The sequence below is a fragment of the Wasmannia auropunctata genome, unplaced genomic scaffold (genome assembly GCF_000956235.1).
Source record: "Wasmannia auropunctata unplaced genomic scaffold, wasmannia.A_1.0 LD336043.1, whole genome shotgun sequence".
NCBI lineage: Eukaryota > Metazoa > Arthropoda > Insecta > Hymenoptera > Formicidae > Wasmannia > Wasmannia auropunctata.
Genome location: NW_012026847.1, coordinates 1,053,917 through 1,080,217, shown reverse-complemented (window position 1 = coordinate 1,080,217; position 26,301 = coordinate 1,053,917). Strand labels below are relative to the sequence as shown.

Here is a 26,301-nt window from a genome sequence, read left to right as displayed (position 1 = left end):
CTGAGATTTAATTAACATTTATACGAAGATGACAAGATTATTCATCTATATTTTATATACAAATAAATATCCAGTAAAAAAAAATCGAATATTTTATCAATCTCCTATAATTTATACAATTTACGTATTTAGATAATCTTCGCAAAAAATTTGATTAAAGCTCTTATTTAGAAATATCGATTTCTCAGAGATTTGTAACTGCTGTATAATTGTGGAAATATTAAATTGGCATTATTCCGAGTTGTGCCTCGAGAAGCAGTTTATCCGAGGAACGCGCGGCCGGCGCGATTTATATCGTAATTAGAAATACACGCTGTTAAAGGCAAACGTTTTACAATACAATGTTTCGTGGAGTTAATTAAAGCTTCGTGTGCACGCCTTGCGCGGGCCACGTTCGTGCCTGTGTGTATGCGTGTTTGCGTCGGTATTTGTGCGAGCTCGAGGAGCGGCGCAATGTATCCCGATGATATCCGGCATTCAGCCATTCGACGTTTCCGCGCGCTTTCATCGTTACCAAGGCGGCGAAAACTAATGAGCTGTATAGCGCCGGCTAATTTGCTCCCTCGCGTTTTTTTTAATTGCCCGACATTTAGCGGGATTATATACATCCCCCGCGCTATGTCGGCGTGTCGACGAAAGCGAGACGTCTTGCGCATTCGTGCCGGCTGAATTACGGGAATGCGGGAAGAGGTATGGGAGGGTGTACTTGTAGGGCCCGGGAAACAAGCGCGATTCACGGCGCTAATGACGTTCATTTTACACGATCGGTCGGCCTTCCGCGGCTTTTCACGATGCGAAGAACTCGAATAAGCTGAACTCCAGCTCGCCGCCCGCCGCGGTCGAGAACTATTCGAAAGAGAGAGAGAGAGAGAGAGAGAGAGAGAGAGAGAGAGAGAGGATTTCGCCAAAAGAATGAATTAACTCCGGAAGTTCGATATTGGGAAAACCATCCGCGTTTTCAGATTTTCAGTTTTCAACGGCAAAATTAATGCGAATTACGTGAGGCCAGTATTCGGAAAATTATATATGATATTTTGCGTTATATACGCATATTTAAATAGCCATTTAAAATTGATTTTAGTTTAATTGGTCATTTTAGCTTGTTAATAATGTTAATATTGGAGGTACGGCATGTTCCATAATTGTTTTGTTACGTGAACGCTTCTTTTTTTATCTTTTTGTTCTGTCCATATCTGTTTTCACTAAAATCCGTACAGTCGCGGAAATAAAAAAAAACCGTCTCGAGCAAAAATCAGCTTCTCGTCGCGTATTTTACGAGCCGTCGCGGATATCGGCGCATGATGTAACTCTACGATAAGCCTCGCTTTTAAACCAAAATTGCCTGTGCTTTGCGGCGGGAGCTCGCGTGTCTCAAAGGGGACTCTTTACGACTGATGACAAGTAAAAAGGAGAAAAATGATAACGCGGCATGATAGAACCGTTAGATTCTCCTTCGGCTTTGTGCTATGTTACTTGAAAGTATATTCACGGCGGAAATACTTTTACAACAGGACATTCCAGCTTGTGATAGAAAGCATCAGCGATTCATATATATATAATAAAATCGATTTTTTTTCTCTCGTTCTTTATAATACACTTCTAACATTTTTCATGCTTTCCAATGTAATATACATTTTAATATACATACATGTATTTCGTGATCTTTTAAAAATTTCTCTCTTTTTCATGTTAAATAATTTAGTTATGAAATTATGTCTGTATATTGTCTAAAAAAATTGAAATTCCTTTTAACATCATAATGTATTTTAATTTTTTGTTGAAAATTACACGTAAAAAGGATAACGTAATTATTTCGCAGGCTTTGTAAAATGAACAAGATATATATATAATGTTTGAGCGAACGCATATCCTCAAAAGGTTCATTAACAGATTACATCAGCTTCGTGAAATATTTGAAATCTCATCTTGGACGCGGCGACGGCTTGTCCTATCACGGATGGCATGCAGGTCTTTCGTCCTTACACGCCTCTCGGCAGATACTTGAGGCCTTGAAACATAGCCACTATATTGTGGGGGATTGGCTGGCTACCCCAAAAGTGCACCTATCGAGGGGAAGTTGGTTCAACGAACATGCAGCCCTAGAGATTTGCGCTAGAGCGTAAAGAGCGAGAGTGAGTGCGAGTGAGAGAGAGAGAGAGAGAGAGAGAGAGAGAGAGAGAGGTGATTATATATCGCCTCTTTGATAACTACCAGGCGCTATTATCCGATTCGAGTGCAATTTCATAGTAAAACGGTCGCGGATATTAAATCATAGGCGGGCGCAAATCGATAGGGCAACCGCAGTATGCAGTAACATAATTACCATTTATTACCGCAATTTATGTGACACAGACGTTGTTGCCACGAATCGCTGTTCAATTGAAACTGAGGAAGGACCTTGTGTAAACTGATGCACGTAATCGCCGAAATATCATTTATTTTATCTTACGATCAAATTTGGGGATGTCATCGAATAACTTTAATTATTGAGGTTTACCCAAAATGTCCAACTAGATATTTTGTTATCGTCGAATTTAATACTCTCACAATCTCTTCACAAATCTCTGACAAATGAATTCTTAATTTTTAAAGCAAAGATAATAATTATTTTACCTTTAATTTTATGTTAAGAAACGCATCCCCAATAGTTAATAATTTATTCAGCTTCGGTTCATTACGTCGCAAGTCAGGACTCGTTTTAGCCAAGATTAAAACGTGGTTATACGCGGATAACGGTGGATAATCCTGAATAAAAAGGAAAAATGAATAAATGATATCGCGGTATGATACGGAAACGCGGTGACACACGGGTGTCAAGCAGAAGGATGATTACACGACCATATATCTGAATTAGGAACGAGCGTCCATAATTCATTACGCTCACAATTCTCTTTCGTCAGACGGCTGCACGCCGCGCCGGCTCGCATAAATCACAATTTGCCCTACTGATGGTCGCAGGTGGACAGGAATAGCGGGACGCAGATCTAAAAAGCACTATGATTGCGTGCGACGCGTCGCACATGGCTGAAACATGCGACGCGTGTAATCGATCTCGGAGCGATCTTTTAGCGCCGGTAATTACAACGAGATTTTTTTTCTTTTCGCCCGAATCAACCCAATAATTCTTCTTGACACCGACGGTCTAAGGGCAAACGGGTTAAATGCTCCACTCAATCAATTTCCACCATTGATGAAGACATATTATATTTATCGCTATATTTAAAAATCCATACATTATAAGTATATCTCATCTTTTCATTTATTAACTTAGTATTTTATATTACTTTATTTATTGTTACTCTTATTACTTTATTTATTATTTTACTTATTTACTTATATTATTTTAAACATATGTAGAGGATAGAAAATATTCTTGTAGGATTCCTTATATTAAATTCGAAGATCTTTGCTCGTCTCTTCTCGGAAATTTTTTTGAACACTTTAATTATTCCGTTAGCATTGAAGTATCGCTATATAACTCCTGAAGGTGTATTACTGCGCCAATGTATACAGACAATTTTAGACTCACTGCCGTGGAATAATATTCCAGTATTTTTAAAAATAATAGAAAGAGAAACAACAACAAAACAGATAGAGAAAGATATATATCCCAAGGCACGCGAATGTGACACCTCTTGTATTTCCATTATAAGTAAGGCAAGACACGCGCTGGATGACGGATATAACGCGCTGCCAGTTGCTTTTACCATGATTAGTGCGCGATGCGATGGAAAGCTGCGTGCAGAGCGTATATAAGGCACGCATATATACGCGCGGGCAAACACAAACGTCATCGGGGGCGCATCGACATATCCGAACACCATGTGCACGGACCTCGCGTTCGCGTTGCAACGTTAAATTACGCGCAATACGCCGAGGTACGGGCAGACGTCTAGCGCGCGTTCATATTGAGTTTTTCTCTCGAAAAATGCGAATCGTCTCGTGTGTCCTGACGTCGCGTCGGCGCCGCGTCGGCGCCGCGCCGGTTCCGCCGGCGCATCACCTATATTCTTTCGTGTCGCCACGATTTTTTCATTTGCCGGATATTAAAATATGAAATGTAGAGCTGACTGATCAAAGCGCAACGTCGGATGTATAAAGGCTTAATTATTTCGGACATTCGTGTGACTGCTATTATATTGTATAAGCAGCCTGCAGAACTCTCTTTTATTTCAAAATCATAATTTAAAAAACAGGAAGTCATTTTTTGTAGATCATTGAATTAATAAATCATTAGTGCCTATGCTCTTCGAATAATTCGAATCATATATGAAGGCAATAATTAAAACATTTAAATGCTTCAAACATTCAAACTTTTTTTAAATAGTTTCTTTTTTATATAATAAATCTTCATACTTTATCTTATAATAATATAAAAATGTTTAAAAATAATGTAAATATTTGAGGCGTCAATAAAATCTTTGACTATATAAATAATATACAGTAAAATAATATATTATAATATATTATAATATATTATACAGTCAAAGAATAAAGTAAAGTGGTAAAATTAAATATCAACATAATTTATAAATTAATAAAATGCTGCTTGCTTTATTATTTCTTGTAAGTTTGATTGGCAATGGATTTTCATTGTTTCACGATGTATATTCATTACTATAATATTATGTCTCTTTTCACAAAACAGGATTTCAGAAGACAGGATTTTAGAGATCTACCACGCAAAAGATTAAGGATACGCGTGTTACGAACAACTCTGGGCAAAGTTTCGCGTAGCTCTCCGCGCCCGGATCTGCGTCGCTCGTATAATGCGAGTCATATTATACGGTTTGTCGCAGCGAGATACGGAGATATAGGTACGTAAGTGACGGCCCTTCTGCGTGTATGTACTTCTATCCCGTCTCGCCGCTCATTACTCCGTCTCGCGTTAAGTCGAGCGTGTTTAGCGCTCGTTGACGCGGTCGATGCGCCAAAGGAAATCAGCTTTTCCCTTTCCTCGTCGTTTTTTTTTTCTCCTATTGCGGATCGTGAAGGCGCCCATTCATTACGTGCCTTATTATAATTGACGAGTCAAGCGGCGGAGCTAAGATATAGCTGTATCGGATCTCTGTCTAGGGATGATGTTAAGTTTATGGCATATCCGCAAATCTCACAGCTCAATTCAGAGCTTCAAACGACACTCATATCTGAGTATCACTATATGAGTTTCATTATATGAGTTGAGTAATCGTTTCAAGATTAAGGATAGATTTAATGCTTTCAATGCTTGATGTGAACAAAAATATTGACACAAATTTTACTTCATTGAGATTCGATATCGTGGTAATAAGTGAATCTATATTTTCTCGTCACTTTGCAGACTCACGAAATTCGATATACGTTCCTAAATCATTCGCGAAAGGTTTGATCTCATTTCCAGCCGCATCCCCCCGTGATCCACGGTGAATTAGGCGAATTTTGCATTCTCGCATGCGACGCGTGTTCGCCAAAGGGAAGCGTTTAATTGCGTTTAATATTTCTGCTCGGTGGGCGGAACCGATGATTATCCCATAATATTACGCGAAATATACAGTTTCGATTACACCGGACCGCAAACGTTACAATGCTAGAAATAATTAAACGCATAATACTTGCGTACGATATAACCGTATGCCGCGTGGTGTAATGCAGTACATACATCTCGCCGATATTTTTGTAAATTATTTAATCCGCGCGCGATCTCAACGAAGCTATGAAGTTTTAATAATGTTATTAATGGCCGCGTTACGATTATCGGACGTTTTTTAATTAATTCCAGGCGGCTGGCATATGCAACTGCGCGATCAACACATTGTGTTTTCTGCCAATGAGATTTTTAAATTATACCTCAATGTACGATTGGAAGAGATTTTCGTTTTGTATTGCAGAGTGAAATACATATAAATCAGTGACGAATTAATCAAGCTACAATAGCCGTCAATACTTCTATATAATTTTTATTCTTTTTATTTTTAGTTTATTGAATGAAGCTTATGATGAGTCGCCGTTACCATTTTGATCAAGCGTGGCTTCAGTTCGGCGTACAAGTAATCTAAGAACCTGAGCTGATAATATATCCGACGACGCATTCACGCGAAAGCGCATGTTCGATCGAGTTCGATCCCCTAATTCATTAGCATAGAATTTCAAACGAGACAGTGCGCTTTGTCCGATGGGCATTATAATAATTTAGCGCCGCGCCGAGTTGCCAGGAATACGGGACTGGGTTCGCCCGGTTTGCACAATTGGCTTCCACCTGATACGGAATAGACGCAACTCGTACTCGACGGGAGTCCATTCGTACTATGCCAAATGCGGTGCAGATAGTAATTGGCTTCCTCTATCGTGGATTCACAGTGAAAAGCAGTTATCTTTACGGCAGTTGTCTGAATTTGTCTACGCAAATCTCAAAACAAATATATATTGTTCATGGAAAACGTTATTCGATTGCTTTGAACAATTTGATATTATTAATAGACACACAATATTAGACATGCATAAACATGTTTCTTTCATATGTATATACATGTAGTGCTGTAGAGGCGCAGAATAAATTAAATGAAATTTTTCTAATAAAAGTTTATTTTAATTGCTATTTGAAAATATATAATACATTCTTAAATATACATTCTTTTATTATACTGCGTGCAAATAAAAATAACGGATTTCTTGTGTAGAACATAATATTTAATTTATTTTGTAAAATCCTATCTTGTAAAATAAAGTATTTTCACCATTACACGTATTATACATCATCTTTGTGTTTAGAAATCTTCCGTTACTGTCGGTTTACTTGAAAATGTTTTGAGAGCATTTATGTTATAGTTGTAATAAGAGTAAGGTAACTGCAATAATATTATTGCAATGTGGTGAGTAAGCATGATTAGAAGTGGAATGATGTAACCGTGGCATGTGTCACCGATGATAAAAAGTCAATAGTATCAGAAAATTATTGATAATTATTGTAAAAATGATAACGGCCAAGGTTTTAGGAAATAAAAGACCGAATTGTAAAACAGTTAAAATTATTTGCAAAAAATTTTAAAGAGAAATTAATTATTGTGCATGTGGTGAGTAAGCATGGTTAGAAGTGGCATGATGTAACCGTGGCACGTGTCACCGATGATAAAAAGTCAATAGTATCAGAAAATTATTGATAATTATTGTAAAAATGATAACGGCCAAGGTTTTAAAAAATAAAAGACCGAATTGTAAAACAGAATTATTTGCAAAAAATTATAAAAAAAAATTAATTATTCGGCTTTCATTAATACTTTGCAATTCGCCGATTTTGTGCAAATTTCGATGTTAATTCATATTTATTGTGTATAATTTAATGCAGTATTACAAATGTATTAAGTGTATATTTATCTTTTTTTGCCACATAGAGAAGAGTTTTAATGTCGATAGACGATATCACGTAGAAGAGGTAAATTATTGATGACAAATTATTGATAATCGACATTATATTATTCTTGAATCTGAAGAGATAAACCTGGAATGGTTCTATTAAATATTATAATAATTGTTATTAACAATCATACGCACATTTAACATTTTCTTAAATGTATCATTTTGAAATGCAATTACAACTCGGGTACACCAAGTTTTTATTTCACTATGATTTCGTTAGTCATTTTAATCACTTTATGCCCGTTTTATGACAACATATGCTAGATCTGATTTTTTGGTAATATACTTGGCTAATTATATTTCATATTTATTTTTGTTTAGTTAATTTTTGAATAAATAAAGTTTTTACATTTATGTACTTGACAAATCTTTTATAATTTCGTAAGGTTTTTTTTTATTAGGATTTCATTTTTTTTGTTGAAATTAAAGAATATTGCTTTCTTTGTTGGTCTTAATCAACTTTATTACATATATTTTCTGATTATATTGCTGCATTTTCTCATTCTAACTATCTTGATCTGTTTTATTTACATAATCAGAAGTAGACACATGTGCAGTGTACACTTAAAATTGCGTAATTTTAGTAATATTGTAAGGAAGTATTCCTTTTCGTATGAGAGATCTCGAGATCTCAAGATTGAGTATACTGATTTTAATCGGTCGCAATCGAAAACTTGCATTAATATTACATAATAAAATTGTATTAGATTTTTTTATTATAATTTTGATTTCTAATTGTGAGATATTTTAACCAAAAGTGCACTTGGTGGAAAGAAAAAGAGGAAATATGAATCGTGCAAGAAATTCAGTTAAAAAGAACAGGCCTTATATTATACAAAAAATTAAAGTAAGAATTGAATGATGTTATAGTGCAAAAAAATTTTTTATCGTAGCTTTTGCTCATCTAATAAAATTGTGATATTAATTCTTTATTACACACAAAGGAAACATCTCTTTTTTTACACAACACTGTGTAGATACGCATATATGTGGCTACATGCGACAATGCCATGATTCTTGATCTCATTGCTCCGAAATGAGAAACCCATAAGGTAGCCTAGTACATTTGTGCAACGGCGAGTTAATTGCATCGGGAAAGTTGTTTCATTAGGAAAATGGGCTAAGCCAGCGTAGATGACAATATCGGCCTTACCAAAAGATCTTATTAGAAACTCAGCCAGATGTACATAGGACATAGTAATTAAGTAATAACTGTTATTGCAGTCGTTACCTTTCTCTTATTGCTCTTTCTAATTTTCTGTTATATTTAGCCTGGTATAAAAGGAAAATTGGAAATTCTACGTTACTCTCATCTAATTTTTAAACGTTTTAAAAATTAATTAATTACTAATTAATTAATTCAAAATTACTTAATTTTAAAACTACTTTTCCCTAAACTATAGAAAATAATTTTAGAATCGCCTAAACATTTAATTTATATGTATATTGTGCAGGGTTGGGTAAGTTAATATATTTTTTTTAACTAAGTTAAGTTAAAGTCAACAGTCTAAAAATTTAACTTACAACTAGTTAAGATACAAGTTAGTCCATAATAAAATTAATTGAGTTAAAAGTTAAGTTAATAAAAATAAGTAATTGAAAATTTAAAGTTAAATTTTTTCATTTTATAATTTTAGGATTTCTGCATAAAGTTTCTAAATAAAGTATATATTTGTTATACTTATTTCCGTCGAGCCGCGGAAAGAGGGTCGATTTCGAAGGACTTCTTCCAACGTGATTTAATGCACAGAAGATCCGCGAACAGTGATTCCTTCCCGCGGCCAGACTATATTTATTAAATTATTACAATTGCTTTGATGTGTGTCCTCAAATTTGAGTTTAAAGACACTAATGTATTTTATTTTGGGTTTACAAGAAGCACTAAAAATGTAACTTCAAGAAAGTTAAATAAAAAATTAATAGTTACCAATAAAATGTAACTAAATTAAGTTAAAAGTTAAAAGCCTAAAATGTAACTAAGTTAAGTTAAAATTATTGAACTTTTTAACTCAACTTTTATCTTTTTAACTAGGCACTACCCAACCCTGATATTGTGTATATACGTATATTTATTTATTTATTTAAAACTTGTTCTAAAAACACGAAAATATGTAGCCAAGAAAAAATTAAAGCAATTTTTTACAAATCGTATGACGCTACAATTATTTACGTCTTACGTATAACATAATGTATAAATATAATGTATAAATATAGCATAATTTATTGAGCATAAAGTTACACATATTTCTACGTATAAAGTCGGGAAATTCGACGAAGCAACGTATGAAATACGCCGGTCGTACGTCATCGCGAGACGGTCCTGTCGTCGTATCGGTTCTCTCGATTCTTCGTAATCGACACGGAATCGCTGGCCTTCGACACGTATAAGGCCTCTTCTCTCCATACAGCGTGTGCAGCCTTTCCAGATCGGCGCTGCCTGCCATTGCCTCCGTGTCCTTCGGATGGTTTCGTATCCGGTTACACACCCGGTATGTGTTAAATGAGAACTGACAAAAACACGTGTAACTTTCAATCGACCGAGCAGTCGCTCAAAAGATTGCCGGCGGGGTTCCTTAATTGGGTTAAATAAATTCGGCCGGACGACGTGTGGGCGATGTGTGTGCGTGCGTATACGCATAGCGCGCTTTAGTGTCTTCGTCGGCACCACCAACATGTGTTGCAAACGTGAGGATGCGTTCTCATGTGAATGCGATAAGACGTACCGCCTCTCGTAGCGTCGACGCAAAGGGTTGAAATTGGACGCGAGGGCGCCGTCCAGGAATTCAATAAATTTACCCTCGTGATATGCGCACGCACTGCGAGTTTCAATTGTCGTTTGCAGAAAACAATTTGTACATTTGATTAGCGCGATCAATACTTTGAATAGCTATGTGCAATGTAGAGATAAGTTTTGTAAGCGCTTCTCTTTCTAAAATGAGAAATAAAGATTGTTTAACAAAATTACAAAAATGTAACATCGTAAAAACTCGTATACGTTAATATAAATATAAAGTAATACAAAGCTATTTTTGTAATTTTGTAAAGCAATTTCATTTCTCATTTTAGAATATTTATATACGTACAGGGTTTCGAAGTAAACCGTCAAACTTAAAATATAAATTTAGGACCTCAAAACAAACAAAATTTTTCTGTGGAAAATTTGCTAGGATACATTTCGTTTAAGAGTTATTGACTTCTTAAGTTACAGAATTATAGAAATGAACAATATCGAAATAATCTAGATTTATTCTTTTTATTATTTTACAATAAAATTAAAATATAATTATTAAATTATGTTGTTCAAAATGATATACAGCCTCCAGCTTTGAGACAATTAAGCATATTGCACCTATCACTGAGAGAGCGAGTGGCTGACTGACATTGTCCGTCTGTAATTTCTTTGCACGCTTGCATTGTCCTCCGTTTTAATGATTTTTTTTAATAATGAAAATCATATATTAATGGACACTTCATACACTTTTTACACAAAATCAACATTTCAACATTATTCATTCCTAGTTCTGTAACTTAAGAAATTAAAATCTCTTAAACGAAACGTTTGCGAGCAAACTTCCAAAGAAAAATTTTGTTCATTTTGAGATCCTAAATTCATATTTTAAGTTTGGCGGTTTAATTCGGAAATATTTTGTATATATGTGTATATATATGTACAACTTGATCAATATTAATAAATAATAATATGTATAATTATAGCACTGTGCCAAAATAAAAGCGAAAGTATGCAAAAAATATTCTATTTAAGCAAAAAATTCTAGGTAAAAGAAATCTTTTGTTGAATCGGAGTTTCTGCTTGAAATAGAGATTTTCTTTTCTTTAAGGAAAAAGTGAAATTATGTCTCGTATTTACAATTCAATTGTAAATAACATTATTTCGAGAATATTTATAAATAAATATATTATTAGTATATTTATAAATAAATATTTATAAATATTTATAAATAAATATATATTTTAAGAAGAAAACTGAGAGACACGATTTCATAATTAAATCAGACAATCCAGTCCTTATAACAGAAAACTGATCTTTGTTTGCCCAAAAAATTGTATTAACCAGTGTAAATATAGAACGGCTGAATATTCGTCGATTATTCAAACGTTCCGTTTTGTCACTTTTTTTTAACCTTCAGTAGATCGTGATAACGACACGAACCACGTAGCGCGAAGAACCGTCGATATAATGTATCAAATAAACCATGTAAATTTTTTTCCCTGCGAAATCAGTCGTCGCGCGTTGGAAATGTCTGTGGAAGAAAAGAGGAGGAAGACTAAAAAGATTAAAACGGTGAGCGAGAAGGACTGACAGCACGGTGCTGTTGGCGAAGGAGGAGATGGCGAGATTGGAGGACGAGAATAAAGTGCTGAAACGCGACAGGGCGGAATATGAGAGTCGGAGCCTCGCAGCGAGGCGCAACAACCTTTAATAGAGATTCGTTCCTTACTTTGAACCGTAACTTCGACACTGACGACAACGACAATTCCGCATCATTCACGAGATCAACCGACGTCTCCGGCATTGAGCTTCGAGAACGTAGAAAATAAAGCGAATTGTAAGAAAAGCGCGAAGCAAAAAAAGCTCATGAAAAATTCGAAACAACAAAGTCGACGAGATAATAGAGGGAGAAGGTTGCCTTGTGTATATAACTCGTGAGCTTTGTATAGCTGTAATCACATTCGATACGAAAGCTTTCGGATTTCAAAGTGCTCAGAAAGCTGAAACCTCTCATATACTATAATAATGTCTCTTCGATATAAATAGCTAATAAAATTGAACTTTTGTTGTTATTATTATATTTACTACAATAATACCAGACATAGTAATGGAATGAATTCCTGTACATATTTCTCTTATAAACATAACTACCGAAAAACTTAAGTATCTTTCAAAGTGACAAGAAGAAAAAATGAGAAGAAGAATCCGATGAACTGGAATTGAGATAAAGTTGTAGCCATAAATTTTAAGAAAAGGTATTAATAGTAACTATAATGACTTTTTTATATATAAAAAAAGTAAAAAAGATAGAATAGGCAAGTATCAAACAGGAGCAGCCGAAAATATAGTTCAACGTGCCGTTCTTCGTAATGCTTGCTGACTGCGTGCGAGATTTAAAGGTCGTCGTCCCTCGAATCGATCCAGAAACTTTCCGAAATCTGCGACAGCAATGCATCTTGTGCGGTTATGCTGGCTTCGTTCACCACGTGTATACGTTCGTCACGAACCGCGGTTGTATTTACGTACAATATCGCAAGAAGCAAAAGGAGTAGTACAGTGTAAAACAAGCGGAGTCACAGTAAAACAATGTGAATCTAGCAAACTAATCAACACTGCAATATGTCTGCTGATAATAAAACTACATATGTTACACGAAGAACTGTGAAACGTACAAATTGAGTTGACCAATTAGTACCATTAATAAGTTGCATTAATTTATTACGAGCAGAGTATATGCTTTACTGAGATTGTAATATCAACAAGTTACCCATTTTCATTATTTCTATCAGCCAATTATCACGTTAATTAAATGCAACGGTCAGCAAATGCAGCACATTTGTACATGTATAATCGTACATGTATTCACTTCTTTTATGATACATCTATCCGCGCAGGATATGTATAAATAATGTAAAATCCATATAATCCACAATATATATCATAAAAATTCGAGACAGAGGAAACAAGACACGAGAGATGATAGCGAGCTTATTGGAGAAATCCGATTATCTCCATCTAGTAGGATTTAAATTACATCAGATTTGTACGACTTTCGAGCAATTTTTCACGCTCGGAGATTTAAAGCAAAGCACATTCAAAAACCGAAGTAAAAATTTAATGCAAAAACGGTTTTTTTTTCTTATTGTATTCCATGGCTTAAACTTTCAGTAGTTTATAATGGACATTTGTGACTCTGAAAAAAAATTAGCTTCGATGCATTCGAGGAGTTCTCTCATTCAGATGTTTTTATATCAATCTTGAGGAGCGTTTTCGCAATGATAAATTTATTTTAATTGAAATAATTCACGATTATCTATGAAAAGAGAGAGAGAATACTGCATATTTTATGTCAAGATGAAAGTTTCGTTTTAATATCATTGTCACAAATTCCGTAACTATCGAAGAAAAGCGCTCAGAACTGTTCCCCAGATTCGTCTGTAATCTTGATTCGCACGGAAACAGCAAAGGAGGCCGTTGAACCGTATGGACTAATGAGAGTTTGGAGATCAGAGTTAAGTCTGATTGCTTCGGGATTCGGAAGTCTATCATCGTCACGCGGCCTCCAAAGGGACTCGAAGGGAGCGAGAGGAAGGATATAGGTTTGATAGGCCAAGAGGATATCGGATGCAGCATCCACGGTAAGCCTCGCCGCGCCGCCCGCGCCGTCGCGTCGTCCGAGCGGACAATGGGCCCCGTAAAATCGTGTGAATTAGTAAAGGGCCTCTCTAGCCGAGGGAATAATCGGGAAGTGACTAGATAAGATCTCTCTGTTTGGTCCTGCTCTCGCGGAAAAGCAGGATCGTAAAGTGCGGCGTGCGCGCGCGTGCGTGGTGCGCGGGTCGTATTGTAAATTGATAGCGATAAAATCTACTCATCTCTCTTTCTCTATCTGAGCTGGTGGACGAAGGGAGGGTCGGTATCGTTTGGTCTCACGGAGACAGCGAAATGGCGAGATTATTTCAAAGCGTATCTCTCCTCTCTCGGGGTCTCATGCGATTTCGCTGGATCTCCATCGTGCGTTCGCGTGCCGCGACGTCTCCGCGTTTTTTTCCCGTTTTCCAAGACACCGCAATCGATAGTAGAACAGGGATGGATGTCGCGTTTTCGAAATCATGAGTAACATATTCAAAGATCCCTCTAACATCCTTCTAATATCGCTTCTCTTATTCTATGCGACATGCAAATTTAAAATATAATAATAGTGGTTTCTAAATGAAAAATTATACTACGCAATCTTTCAGTTGAGGACTGATAGCTTAAGTTTCGTTCAGCTTCCACGAAGATCCGTCTCTGTGCGGCGAAGGCGTGTGCGCGGTCTCTCGAGAAGGTGGAAGAAGGAAAAAGAAGAGCTGATTCGGAGCCGCAGACAGCTCCTTTGCGATATCTATCTGTGCAAATATTAGGTGAATCCGAAGAAGCGAAAAGAGAGGCCGTCCCGATGTTTTCATTTAATATCCGCCGTAGGTCCGCGCGGCCCCGCGCCGGCTGCCAACCGGCATTCAGCGGAAAGATTGCGAGAGTCATTTCCCGTGACTAGCGTGGAGATGTTGCCTTTGAGATAGCCCACTCCGGAGCAATACGAAGGTATGGATGCCGGCGCGCGCTGGGAGAGGCACGCTCTACTTGCTCCCGACAGTTCTCAAACCGATGCGATAGCGCGCGCATTAAGTATAATTTATGCTTCTAAAGATTGAAGCGAGACGACGGGTATAGATATCGCTGTATTTACCTTTTAAGGAAGAAGACTGATAACTATTATGATGGGCAATTGTCCGAAAATACGGAGAGATTTTTTTTACAGGGAGGAACGATAATTGAATGAATTTAGAGAACGGTTTTGACAGGCCAAATGACATATGAGCACAAAAATCTTTACGTAAATTATTTACATAGTATACATGGCCTATCCCAAATGTAATGAGACTATTTTTGGCGGCCTAATCAGAATTGTCGGAGAGTGAATCTATTGAACGGGGATACCATCAGCAAGGTGCGCTGTAACTTTTGTCACGGGCGAAAATTCAGCACAGTTCGATCGCAGCCATCAAATTCTGCGTGAAACTGGGAAAATCTGGTTCCAAAACGTTGCAAATGTTAAGAACAGCTTATGAGAACGCTGTTTTGTCTTCAGAATTACATCGCGTAACACTGCTGAAGACTGTGTTGCATTTTCGCCCACACAACATGACAAGACACAAAAATTACCACGCACTTTGATGACGATATCGACTGCTAGAAAGGCTCGGAGGCAACTGAGGAAGGTCAGACTGTATACCTAACATTCTGTACCAAAGGCCCCATTCAATAGATTCACCATCCGATTTTGATTAGGTCACCAAAAACAGTCTCATTAAGTACTTTTAGGACAGTCCATGTAGTAGATCAAGCATACCATGTGCCAGACACTAGTTTAGTGATAACAGCGTGCGAGAGAGAAACGTATACAATTAAAATAATAATAAGTTTCTATTCTCCTTTTAACAAAAGCGCTATATGAGAGAGAGAGAGAGAGAGAGAGAGAGAGAGAGAGAGAGAGAGAGAGAGAGAGAGAGAGAGAATTAATTACGTTTCTCTCTTCTCTCACACGTGTCGATCAGGTTTCGTGTTAGATTTATTTATACTATATGTCTATGTGTTTATCCCTACAATTCATTTCTCTTTTGCACAATTGCTAAACAATAATAATATCAGTGATAAGCATAAATAGCGTAAAATAGATAAAAAAGTGCACGCTCACGTGTTTAAAGAAATTATTGTTCTGCATTTTTAAGTGCACATACATGTTCAGTATATAAGTTGAGCAATTGTCGAAATGACTCACTTAAAATTAATGAGCTATATGTGACTATATAAGAAGATCCGACAGTTTCCTCTTTAGAGTTCAAGAGTATTTTTCTTTCTCAACATTTCTACATATATTATTTCTACACACACGAATTTCTTAAATAATCAATTAAAATGAGACAACTGATCGTGGCCTTCTGCTTGGTGCTCCTCGCAATGATTTCAGTCTCGGCCCAGATAACGAACTGCTCTAGTTTCATTAGGGAAGTAAGTATCGTTTTAATGATATTATGTTGAAACTGTAGTATGTAATATGTGCATATTCAACTTTTTATATTATTAGGAGATAAACTTAGTTTCTGCCATTTTTTTTCTTAAAAAACGCATTTGTTTCAACAAAAATATGAATTAATGCTATAGTCAAAATATTTTCCTTTGTTTTCTACTACGTTTTCTCATCTTTCTGGCAAAAGTTAGATTCCGCGACGATACGAATGAACTTTTAAAACAAGCCATTTATTCACCCATTTTCTGACTTGTTCGTAATTATTATAGAAGAGTGTGTATCAGCGAGCGCATGTTGCACCGATCGGAAAAGATGGTAATTCGATGGAGTCAAGTCTAGAGAATAGATTGAGTGTAGGAGAACTTCCTATTCAAAACAATTGTAACAACATTTCTTTCACAGTTCTTACAGCATGTGGTCGCGCGTTGTAAAAGAATCACTTTCCGTCGATTACTGGCTGTGTAAACATTTAGAAACAGCCATAAGAGTACAAGTAACATTTAACACTTGACAATTCTTTGAGTGTTTGAATTAGATTTTCATTAATAATGCTTGCAATTAAGCATCCTCAAACTTTTTTTGGCTACCCTAAACATTCTTTGTCTTTTACATTGAAATCACCACTTTTGAATTGTTTAAATCAGTCTCTATATGTTTTTTCTGATGAAGCTTATTTACCATAAGTTTCAGAAAGCAATCAATGCATTTTAGTGCACTGCAGTTTTCTTTAAATCAAAGTAGTAAAGAAGTATACATATCGAAAAAATCACTTATCACCATTTACTTTAAATCGATTTAAAAATATCATTGCTTTCACAGCAATGAACCTTTGCGCACTGAATTTTATTGATAGATGTCTAACTTTCAAAAGACAACCAACTTTAGCTGCTAAAGCTCGTTACTTTTTCAGCTAAAGTTATCTATACTTGTGAGCAAAAACTAAGTTTCACCTAATAATTTATACATATATCTATATCTGCCTCTTTTTTGAGTCAGTAAGTATCGTTTTAACAATATTACATTAAAACTGTAATATACATATAATACATGCACATTCAAATCTTACATTAATTTATATACATATATATTTATATCGATTAAATTATTTAATATAACTTAATAGTATATGCTTTTAATAATAAATTCTAATTTAAAAGACATAAAATTGATAAGTTACATAAATTTTTGAAAGTATAACCAGTAAGAAAGGTAGTGACATTTAATCTACTAGATCGTTATTTATATTTTATATATTTACATGTATATTTTTGTGTTAATCTGGTATGTTAAAATGAAAATTAGGAAATTAGGGGAAATAAAGCCAATAAACTTGTAAACACAGACATTGTAATATAACTGTATAATTTTATTCGATAATTAAAGCGGAAGCGTTTCGACTTTACTAATTGTAAGTTTTCTTCAGCCATCAATACAAATTTTTAAATTTTAATTAATTACATTAATTCTAGTCGGAGAGCACGCAACCTTTCCCTTTTGACGTGAGTCAGGGTGTCCAAGACGCTAAAATCAAGATTGTTGTTCGAAATCATCGTTATTCACCTTTTTCCTTGAAACCTTGGCAATTAAATTTGATTACTAATGAGTCAACCGCAAGATCTTTGGTCAACCTTCCGTCGGCAACTGGCGAGATCCCCCTTGGTCAATGTCTTTTAACAATGTTCGACAATAATCGATAGTATCAATTCTTTCAACGGATTGATTTTTTCCAAAACTCATTGTCTTAAATTTCAATTACATTTCTGCAAGAATATCAAAGTAACAACTGTCCAACAATTCTGTATCTGTGTTTAAATTTATTCCATTTTCTTGTTCTTTTATGTATATCATTTCTGATATCAGTCTTTTAAAATAATTAGTTTTAATATCTAGTATTGTACTGTTTTCTCAATCGAATGTATGGTTTAACTTCGACGTATATATATGTTACCGAGTACTTTGAAGAATCTAATCTGGAGTTGTATATCTGTTCTTTTATTCTGGTTTTCAATCGTTTTTTGTTTGACCAACATATGATCTGTGGCAATCCTTATAATTTATTTTATAAATTACATTATTGCTCTCTGTCAAGTTATTTCTATCTTTGTGTGTCTTAATAAACCTGCTGAGTTTGTTCAAACATCTATAATTCGCTATATATTCAGATGCATTTATTGCTGATTTTACCATTTTTGCGTTTTTTTTATGTATGGAAAGACCAAAAATGTTTCTTGCATTTTCTGATGTATCTGAAGAGATGTATTTTCTCTGTCTCTATTGATTCTGTTTTTAGTGTTTAATTTGAAATTGGATAACTTCTTTAATTTCGTATTCTTTTTAGAAAATGGATTTCAAAAGATAACCCTTTTCCAATGTAATTTTTTCCAATAAAATATTAATACTAATTCCAAATTTTTTTGGTGAAACTTTTGGTGTGACAATAATGTAGCACGGTCTACTAAACTATCAATACTATCGTTTGTGTTGATTGTTGTCGATTATTGACATTGTTAAAAGATGTTAACAAGGGGGATCTCTCCAATTGCCGGTGGGGCGTTGACGAAAGAGGACTTCGTAGTTGTCAGTAATTGACCGACCTGTCAGTAATTGAATCTAACTGCCAAGGATCAAGAGAAAAGATGAATAACAATGATTTCGGACAACAATCTTAGTTTTGAGTGACTTGAACACTGTGACTCACAACGGAAAGAAAATGTTGCGTGTTCGCCGACTAGGATTAATGTATTAATTATAATTTGAAGATTTATATTGGCGACTAAAGAATAGTAAAGTATAATCCGAAATATTTCGCTCTTTAATTTTACCTTATAATTACCTTATAAAAATAAAATTATATAATTATATTACATTTGTGTTTGCTCATTTAGTTTGGCCTCTAATTTCTATTTTATTCTAAAATACGAGCCTGCAGTTAAAATTTTTTATTTGTATATTAAATCTGTTCTTACATCTCTGTACTCCGAGTTATTCAGTTTACATATTTGTAAAAATAATTGTCTATTATGATTTACATTCAAATCTTGTTATATTTTCACTACTTAAAATATTCAAAATGTGATATTTTAAGTAGTGAATTTTAAGTAGTGAAGAAAATGTGATACAAAAATACCTTTTACTTTTTCCTCATTCATTTGTGAATATTTTAATTTTCGTATAAAATATTACAATTTAAATATTTTAAGTAATAAAAATATAACAAGATTTGAATATAAATCATAATAGACAATTTTTTTTATAAATATGTAAATATGTCAATATGGATTGAAAAAGTACGTTAATAAGTTAAATAATTAAGTTATATGTTATGAAAAACATCGTGCAAGGCTATAATTTCGCGTAATTTTTTTCAGTGCAACGGTACCCTTCCCTGTTGTAATTCTACAATACCACCTTTTCATACTCTGAGATGCGTATTTGGTTTTTGCCTGTATAAATAAACTATAAGAATGGAAGAAACATTAAAATAATCTAGCAGACTTGAGAGATGAAAGTAGATCAGAAGAACCTGCCGCATAATTTATAAATTTTAGCTTGATTCTTCTATAGAAAAACTTACACAATTCAAACTTTGATATACAATATTATGTTATAAAAAGTTTATTCTTGATTTATTTTGCTTTAACAATCAGATGATCTCTTGACACAGAACAACACAGTTTCCAAAATATTTAATATTAAAGCTTAATAATTTTGTGTATGTACAAATCTTTATATTAGAGAAAAAGTTCCAATAATCTTAACCTTGACTCCTCTATATTGTCAAGAATTGTCTTTAGGAACAATTAAAAGGCCGACGATTGTCATTTAAGAAGTTGTTAATAAATAAAATAAGATAAAAAAAATATAAAAATGTGTTCAATTCCATAATTTGAATTTTATCCAGTGTAAAATATTCGGGAAGGAGGATGTCGGTACATATGGAATAATCACTTTATTTCGGTAATACAAATTCATTCATCAATTCATTTACAGCTCAGGATCGACTGCCTAATTCTCGCAAGTTACCGCTGTACGTTTATATCAACTTTCGATTACACACTTCATCTTTACTAGTGTAAAAATGTAAATAATGCGATATTTATTCTAGTGAATAAATATCACATTATTTACATTTTTGCATATTTAAGTGAATACATAAACGAGGTAGATTCCGGCCTTACCCCCACTTTGAGGAAACATAATATAACTCAAATTACCTATTTCTGATTTAAAACTAAAATTATAGATTTGCATTAGGTTATACTTTTGTAAAGATACGAGTAAAAATGAAGAGCTTTGTTCCTTCATTGCATTTACTTTGCAATAAAAATACAATCAGTAAATTAGTGCGTATAATAATACACTAATGTGTACAGTATGTAACAAAAATAAATGAAGAGCCGATTTAGAAACAAAAATTCAAGTATATGGTAAAACAATAATTAAACATTATGAAATAATATGTTTATTTCTATTAACAAAGATGACATATTAAATAAAATAATCAATTACATTTTAATTAACAGTAGAGATATTCATGGAACAAATTATAAATCCGTAAACTACTTCGTTATATACGTTATGTAAAGTAAGTAAATATTTGTATAAGTGGTAATCGTTACGTAATGACATTTTTAAAAGAATGTCTGGAATAGATAATAAATATTTCTTACACTCATTTAATGAAAATTTTTGTCACTCTTCATCTATAAATGCTTCAATTCTTAATATTCTTCGGTTGCTTTTCTGTAATTTTAAATTTCAATATTGTCCACGTGTTTTCAATTGGTGAAGTCTGGACTTTGCGGTGGCTATTCCTATAAGACGCTGACATTAATATTTTTTTAAAAATATTAGTTGCAATTTTAGCTTTTTATATATATTATTGATGCATTATCTTGCTAATATAAAATCTGCATGTCTGATTAAACGTAAGTATATTTAAATATACTGTTGCATTAACTTTGTCATTTAAAATAACAGTTTTTCCTGCTCCAAAAGCCGAAATACATTTCAAAACTATAACATCTTGATTCTAGTGTTGGTTTACACATTTGTACAGTAAGATTATTCTTCTTTCTTCATGCAAACATTCTTCTATATTTCATTCAAATCATTGATTCGTTGGTCCAGAGAATTTGTTTCCAAAATGATATAGATTTTAACACGTGAAGATAATAAAAATCCATTTCTTTTTTTAAATTAGAGTGATCAAATATGGTACTTTTTTGTCTACTATGTTTCTTTGTATCATGTAAGCGCCATCCAATATATGACTGTGTTATCACTGTACGTTAGCAGTGTACTAGAAAATATACAATTATACTTACGCAATATCTTATGCAATAATATTATATGCAATTACGTCCTGTATTATATTGGATAATTTACAATTGAAGCATAACTAACAAATTAAGAAAATATAATATTGATCGAATAATTTTAAATAAATATTTTAAATAAACCATTCAAATGTTGACTAATTTAAAAAATATATATATACGAAATACGAGAATATTGTATTGTATGCCTTATCAAGAAAACAATTATAACGAAGTTTTAAGCAATAAAACATGCAAATGCTTTTATCTGGAATTGACAAAAATTACAAAAGTACGAAGAACTTTTAAGATATAAAGCATGATAAAATATCAATTCTATATTTTTCTGATAAATTCTTGACGAAAAATTAAAAAAAGAACTATAGTATTTAAAAAATATATAAATTATAAACGTTTATCTAAAAATTTCATGTTTTTAAAAAATTTATTAAATCGAGTTTAATAATAAGTGCATTTTAATATTAATGGTTAGGTTATTATAAAGTCTAAATTATTTATATTGAAGTTAAAATATCTTAAATATAATATTAATTTTGAATTTTGTTTAAATAAATTTTGATGACTGTTAGATGCATCTATTAAAGGAGTTCATGTATTTTAGCAATATTTAAACGATTTGTTACTCAAGTTTACTTGTTGAATCCAAAAATCGTAGTTAAAATTGTCCTAGTATTCGGAAAACATTTTTTTCACATTTTAAACAGAAAAAAGCAACAATTGATTTGATCACATTATTGAACCATGTCTGTGAATTTCTCTTTGTTTTTTATAAAAATATGTTTTGATGTTACCTAAGTCCTTATTTTTTTTATCAAAGCTTGAGAACTTACAAGTTACCTTTAGTTATATATACATTTTAATTTTTGCATCAAAATATCTCAAAAAGTATGAAAAATACGAAAAAATGTTTCTGATAAAAGTTATACAATCTGAAGGGAGACAAATAGTGGTGAAAATAATTTTCAAAAAAATCAATTATTCAAGGTCACATGGAGGTCACTTTTTTTTAATGATATGATTGTTTTTAAATATAATATGATTTTTCTAATTATTCTACATATAAAGGTGTTAAAGTAAAGTTATCAAAAAATTAATACTTTAAAAGATATTTAATACTTTATCATGCCGTATATATTTCAACATAATACGAAATATCTAATAAATTATTGATTTTTTGCTAATTGTACTTTAATACTTTATACACAAAATAATGAGATTAATGAGACAAATCGATTGGATTAAAAAAAACACTCAGTAGCTTTTTAAAAAATATACGCAATTTGCAATATAGAATTATATATTTTCTTATGGATATCGCGCGTGCTGCGAAAGAGAGCACGCTCTACTTACTCCCGCGACAATTCTCAAATCGACAAGATAGCGCGTGCATTAGGTATATAATTTATGCTTCTATTGAAGTGAAACGACTGATATCGCTGTATCTATCTTTCAAGGAAGAAGGCATGATGAATAATTGCCCGAAAATATGAAGAGATTTACTTTTACAGGGAGGAATGACAATTAAATGAATTTAGAGAAGGGTTTTGACAGGCCAAATGACACACGAGCACGTTACATAGTAAACTTTCTAAAATCTGTTCAAAATCACCTTTTTAAAAGAAGATAAAAAAATGATATCAAGTACATACGTACCATTGTACTTAAGCTCATAAAACAAATTGTCGTATTAAATTAAAAAATAAAAACCAAATGATACTATGTCTTTTCATTTTCATGCAATAAAAAATCAAGAAAGTGCAAATTAACTTTCTTGCATGCGCTGTAACAACCACGGCACTGCTGACGAAAAATGATTACATTTTTCAATGATTACATTTTTGCTAAATTATACGCGAAATCGATGCCAAATGTTGAAATAATAACTTTGCGCTGGAAATGAATATTCACACTCGTGATGCAATTTGGTGTTCCACAGTGTAATTAAGAGATTAAATTCATCTAATATCATTAATAATAAGAATAATAATACTGTTACGCCCGTGCTTCGCGGTGTCTGCCAAGCATAAGTTGCGCCGACTGAAATCGTCCGCGGAAGCGGACAGAGAGTTGCTCCCTTAGCAACGTGTTGTTCGACGGGACTCTGAAATTGACGCAAGTTTGACATTTACGCTTTGGTGTATTAAGTGTTAATAAACCGTTGCAGTTCTTTTGTAAACGAGTGTGTTGTTCTTTTCCGCGCGAGTGTCACCGTCTTTGTCGCAGGCGCGAGTGCAATAGTGAGCGCGAGCGTAACGCCGTAACAATATACTTTATTATTACAACTATACATAGGAAGATAGAAAAAGAACAAAAGTAAGATAAAATGTTAAAAAAGTAGTGAGTACACGCAAAGAATGAGATATCAGCAAACTGCTGCTATTACAGTCTATCCGAAACAAAAAGAAAATAGCGCATAGTATATGAAACAAAATGAATATAACACATAGTGTATGATTAATGAGAGTGTAATATAATACCTTATATAATATGATTAATATGATTCGGTGTTGACACGATAATATAATGCGAAAAATTCAATATTTATAATAATATAACAAACGCAGATGACGAAAAAAACGATTAGTTGAGGAAGATGGCGAGTATGAGGAAGATGGCGATGCAATGAAGTAAAAGGCTGCAGCGCAAAAAGAAACTATAAGGGAGAAGAATATTTTATGGAAGGAGGATTTTAATTTGTTGTAGTATTTTACTAACACGTAGGAAAAGACAGCGCGGAATTTTGGTACAGTAGAGGAGTGATGAGAAGGAATTAAAGGATAGAAAATCGCGGTAACGGGTATCAATTAGGGTATTTGAAGAACAAAGCTCAGAATTTAAACACAAAAAATGTCGCAAATAAGGAAAAGTATTGGAACGGAGCTAAGAAACAAAAAATAAGGTAGCACAAATGGAGAACAAAATGTTGCTTGATATTTAGTCAATGAGAGTTACAATAAAGAGATGTTATATATATATATATAGTTATGAATATAGTAGGAAAAATGAAGAAATTTTGGATGTATTGCAGTGTAGACAGCAGCTGTTCCGAGCTGGAACATAAACAACATCTGTATAATCAAAGAGAGAAATCATTACGTAGCGCAATTTATTATTAGAATTCTAGCATTTTAATTGAAATTAAATGTATTATTATTAGCAAAAGCATTATAAAAAGATATTTGTTGACTTATTGTACAAATCATATTTCAATGTTTATAAAATTCACAGAAATATAACTCTAATACATTTTAAATGCTGAAATCCATCTCTCGTGGTGTCGGTAATATTGCAGTAAATATGTCATAGTTGATTGTCGTGATATCAAATAAACGTATAAATTAAGAAGTAAGAAGTGAATGCACCGCGGTGCTGTCACGAGGAAAGGCTTTTGTTATCGCTGGATAATTTTTCCATCTTTGTTAAAATCTACGAGCACGAAGATATTTCTTTACGTATTGTATTTACATAGAGTATAGATAGATCAAGCATACCATAAGAATACATATTTGCCAGGCACTGGTTTAGTGATAACTGGCACATGCAAGAAAGAAGCGCAACACAATTAACAATAAGTCTTCTTTCTTCTCCCCTCTATAACAAAAGATTGTTCTGTGTACAATATATTAGAGACAGAGAAAGAAGAGGGGATTAGTTGTGCTTCTTTCTTCTTTCGCACTTATCGGTCATTCTCCACCTCGATTTATTCGTATCATATCTATGTGTTTATTCATATAATCCGGTTCTTATTTGCGCAATTGGTAAACAATAATATCAGTAATAAGCATAAATAGTGTAGAATAAAAAAATCTCAAAGTGCTTACGTATTTAAAGAGATTATAGCTCTATATATTTGTGAAAAAAACGAACTATAGATGGCACTGAAATCATTCAAAATAATCATTCTGAAGATAAAGCATTTTTTGATACTTTAAGTACCTTTATTCTTTAGTTTGCATTGAAAAACTACAAAATATCGCTAATAATTTATCGCATGTTCATTTTCGTGTATTTTTACTATTAATTTTGAATGTTTAATCTCCTTACAATGATTTATCTTATACATTCTTCTGGAAGCCACTCCCTTTAAGTTCCACTTCCACGAATATTTCTGAGTGCACATACAAGTTCTGCATATAAGCTGAGCGATTGCCGAAATGATTCATTATGAACTGAGCTGACTACCTGTGAAGATACGAAAGCTTCATTTCTAAAGAATTCAAGAGTATTTCGGACTTTCTCAAAATTTTTACATACACGAATTCCTTAAGTAATCAATCAAAATGGGAAAACTGATCGTGCTCCTTTGCTTTGCGCTGCTCGCAATGACTTCAGTCTCAGCCCAGCTGTGCAGATTTTTCGGACAGTCAGTAAGTATCGTTGTAATAATATTACGTTAAAACTGTAATATATGCATTATATTTAAATCTTTTATTAATTTATATATTTATATCGATCAAATTATAATATTTAATATAACTTAACAATAAATGTTTTTAACAATAAATTTTATATAATTTAGATGACATAAAATTGAATAAGTTTCATAAAGGTCACTGCACAATTTATGAAATATTATAATATGAAATATATTTATATGAAAAAAAAACCGTTTTCAGTCAATTTACTTGAATTTTTGATATTTGTAGTTCTCCCTAATAAAATTTGTTTGAATTTTTGATATGTATAATTCTTGGATCTTTGATAAAAAAACCTCAATTTATCGAACATTTCTATGTTTGTTATAGTCCTGAATTAAAAATATTTGAAAT

General features: G+C 33.2%; 1 long non-coding RNA gene across 1 annotated transcript; it reads left to right on the top strand.

Annotated features, from left to right (window-relative positions):
* The first annotated feature begins 16,008 nt into the window (after window positions 1-16,008).
* On the top strand, window positions 16,009-20,055 carry LOC105451841. The gene is made up of 2 exons (XR_974636.1): window positions 16,009-16,174; window positions 19,562-20,055. It is a non-coding gene; the product is annotated as an uncharacterized LOC105451841 (long non-coding RNA).
* Window positions 20,056-26,301: the final 6,246 nt, after the last annotated feature.